The sequence below is a fragment of the Cibotium barometz genome, unplaced genomic scaffold (genome assembly GCF_041138505.1).
Source record: "Cibotium barometz isolate CiBa-2024 unplaced genomic scaffold, ASM4113850v1 ctg497, whole genome shotgun sequence".
Lineage (NCBI taxonomy): Eukaryota > Viridiplantae > Streptophyta > Polypodiopsida > Cyatheales > Cibotiaceae > Cibotium > Cibotium barometz.
The window spans coordinates 732,894-736,801 of NW_028229447.1; the positions used below are offsets into that span (position 1 = coordinate 732,894).

The 3,908-nt window shown below is 45.4% G+C and overlaps 1 pseudogene; it reads right to left on the reverse strand.

Annotated features, from left to right (window-relative positions):
* Positions 1-266: 266 nt before the first annotated feature.
* LOC147602558 (uncharacterized) lies at positions 267-2,561 on the reverse strand (annotated as a pseudogene).
* Between the last annotated feature and the right edge of the window lie 1,347 nt (positions 2,562-3,908).

Consider the following 3,908-nt stretch of genomic DNA (forward strand, 5'->3'; position numbering starts at 1 on the left):
AATGAAGGACGTCTCGCATAGCAAGGTCGGCCGAGGTCTTGACCAGCCTCGGTGCGATTAAAATGGTGAGCTTCCGATATGGTGGATGAGGGGCCAAGGAAGCGGCCTATGAGTGAAGCGCTAGGTCACCTGCGAAGGATCCTAGAGGGTGCTGACCATACGGTGCTCGGGCTCTGGGTCGTCTAGGATACCCACGCTGTCATGACGTGTGCGGTCTAGCCGGGGGAACACACTGGGTGTCTGGCTGTGAGAGTAGTGGTTGAACTTCAAGGGGCATCACCAGCAAAAGCTTGCTGCATTGTAGCTGGAGAGATGGGCTGCTGGGATGGCGGTGGTTGCTGCGAGAGGGTAGGTTGCCATAAATACATATGGATCACAGCGTAGTTTACATTTCTGCAAGTTCGAATCTGTTACATTTACTTCAAACACAATGCTAGAACTTCACCAAACCAGCTTGAACAAATAGCCACTCATCAGCATAGGCCCTTGCTGCATTGAAGGTTGAGGGTAGCTCTGTTGGTGAGGAGGTCTTTGCTCTTTTGCTTGTACTTCCACCTTGATGTGCCTTCCCAAGATAAACATACCACTAACTTGACATGGATGACAAGTTTTGCACCAGTAATGAACATCTCTTACCAATGAAGGCCACCAAAAACCTGCTCTCAAAATGTGAAACAGAACCTGGTCTTTCCCCTGATGTCCGCTCTCATCATGACATTGACGCAATATAAGCCCAATCTCTTCTTTGAAAGGCACCCTTCTTAGAACTCCATCCCTACCCAAAGCCATAAGATCCTCGCCGATCTTAGTGTAGTGACGAGCCTTCATTACAATCCTTCTCTTCTACACTCTTGTCATTGAGTCTGGACATTGACCTGCATCAAAGAAAGCTTCTACATCCTTAAGAGTCTCCCTTCCTACATACGTAGCCTGTGGTACCTGTAAACCCATGACATGACTTTGAAGCTTTTCACTAGCCAAAGCGTCAGCAAGGTGATTCTTCTCCCTCGATACATGCTTGAACTGAATCACTTCAAACTCCTTAGCAAGCTTCTTTATACCATAGAACCATGTCTTCATTGAATCTTTCTTAACCTTGAGGATCCTGTATGACAACTCCACCACTTGCTCGTTGGAGAACCTTACGATATGCTCCATAAAACCACAAGGTAAACGCCTCCACAATATCAGCTTCTTCATCAAGATTTGCTTCTACCATCCTGGGATAAGAAGGCATATTTGCCTCTTTATTGACTAGAACATTTGCCAACTGAGACTTCTTCGAACGATCAATCTGAAAATCAAACTCGTACTCTTGTAATTCCAAATCCCACTTCATGATACGCTTGCCTGGCTTTAGATGCATGACCACATCAGGTAACATATTCGATGATGTCAAAACCACAAACTTCTTTGGAAGCAAATAAACTTTAAATTTCCTGCAAGCAAACACCAAGGCATATACCCACTGCTCCATGTCTTCATGCAGTTCTCTCTCATAGCACTGAGACGGTTTCCTGTATGCAGCTTCATGACGATTTCATTTTTACAAAAAAAATTGGCCTACCTTTCCTATAGACCATCTTACAGGCCATTCCATCTCCACACAGAATTCCACAGCAGCTCCTTCCTTTCTGAGCTACAATCTTGATCGGGGCTCTGAGCTCCAGCAGGTTGGGCTGTTGCATGAAGATCATCTTGGAGGTAGAGCAGAGCTGCCCCCCCTTGCCGAGGCGGGCTTTCCCCCCCCCCTTCTTTCGAGTAGGCGAGCCCCCTCCCTTCGTCCACGACGGCCGGATTCCTCTCTGGGCGGCCACCTTCTAGATTTTTCGCCAGCTTCTAGGCTACGTGCTGGCAGCTACGTTGGCCCCTCACAAAGCTTCCATGTGGCCCTTTATATTATTGGCCACATGTATCATATATTTCATTTATTTTTCTTGCCTCAATAATGGCCACTCACATCAATGCTCCTCACACATGGTAACCTAAAATCCCACTTTATCTCCGGGTACAAAAATGGTACCACAAAACCACCGCTGGCTGCATCCACATGAATTGGAGTGTCCCATCCTGTACATCTTCATACAGCTTCCAATGCCACTGTATCTGAGTGAATACCTTCCATATCTGTCCTTGCTGCTCAAGGCCCAGATTCCACATAAGTTGTTCCATGAACATGCTTTCACTGCATAGACGTGCCACAGCACGACATCGACCCCCTCTAAACCTGCACATCCTCCGGTATGTGCCACCAAGTTGCTATATAGGCTGGTGCCTTACGCTCAGGGTAGTCCATATCTCTTATCTTTGATATGCCAAGTTTTGAACACCCTGGCTGCACTCTCCAGACTCCCACATTTCGTATACATATTGATAAGGGCAATCCCAACCACTGCATTTAACTCAAAGCCACTAGCCATCAAGCGAGCATGGACTAGCTTGCCTTGGGAAAGGGCAGCTATACTTGAACATGCATTCAAGGCACTGATAAGAGTAACATTATTGGGCATTTGCCTCTCCTGTTGCATTTTGTTCAAAAAGTATTGCTTGTCCATGTCCATGTTGAGAATATCCTACAATCATAGTAGTCCATGGCACCACACCTTCTTGTCCTAAACTGACAAACACTCTCTGAGCTTCCTCAAGAGACCCTGATCATTATAGCCAGCCATGAATACATTCCACGAGACTGCATCCCATACCGACATTTTGTTAAACAAGCACTGCATTTCCACAAATGAACTGCACTTAGCATACATATCCAGGATAGCATTGTTGACATAGAGATTTTCTCCAAGTCCCTGTTTAATAGCATCACCATGTATCCCTCGTCCCCTCTCTATCTCTCCCAAAATACCACAAGCTTTCATGCTGCAAACATATGTGACAGCATCAGGAGATGCAACACCCTCTAGTTGCATCTGTTCCAAACAGTTCAGAACCTCTTCATTGAAGCCATATTGAGCATATCCTGCAATAAGTGCAGTCCAAGAAACAACATCTCGAACTGATAACTTATCAAAGACTTTCCATGACTCTGCAAATGAACCACACTTAGCGTACATATCACTCAGCATGTTTCCAACAGAAAGATCTCTTTCAAATCCCTGCTTCACAATCTCAGCATGCATTCCTCTACCCATGTCTAGAGCTCCTGTGCTGCCACAAGATCTTAATCCACATATAAATGTAACAGCAGAAGGAGAGATCCCCTCCGATTGCATCTGCTCAAAATAGCTGAGCACTTTGGAACCAAGCCCTTTTGAAGCATATCCTGCAATCAAAGCAGTCCATGACACTAGCTCTCGAACGGGTAGCTTGTGGAACACTTGCTCTGCTTCTGAAAGTGAGCCACATTTGCCATATATATCCAAGATAGTGCTGCCAACAAAAGGATTTGTTCATATCCCTTCTTTGTAACCTCAGCATACATTTCTTGACCTTTTCTTATGGCTCCTATGCTGCCGTATGCTTTCAAATAGGAAATGCATGTAGCAAGGTTTAGAGGAACTCCCTTCAGTTGCATCTGATCCAAACAATCTACAATCTCCTCACCAAAGCCTTGTTCATGTTCAGCATAACCTGCAAGAAGCGCATTCCAGGAGAATACATCTTGAACCGGAAGTTTGTTCAACACTTCTCGTCCTTCTATAAGTGAGCCACATTTGGCATACACATCTACCAATGTGTTGCCAACAGAAGGTTCTCCATCAAAACCCTTCTTGGCAAGGTCAACATGTAGTTTTTGAACACTGTCAAGAAGCCCTATGCTCCCACAAGCTCTCAAGCTGCAAATAAATGTGATGGCATCTGGAGACATACCTTTTGCTTGCATAGGTTCTAAAAGGGTCAGTGCTTCCTTAGAAAGGCTTTGCTCAGCATATCCTGCAATAAGTGCATTCCATGAA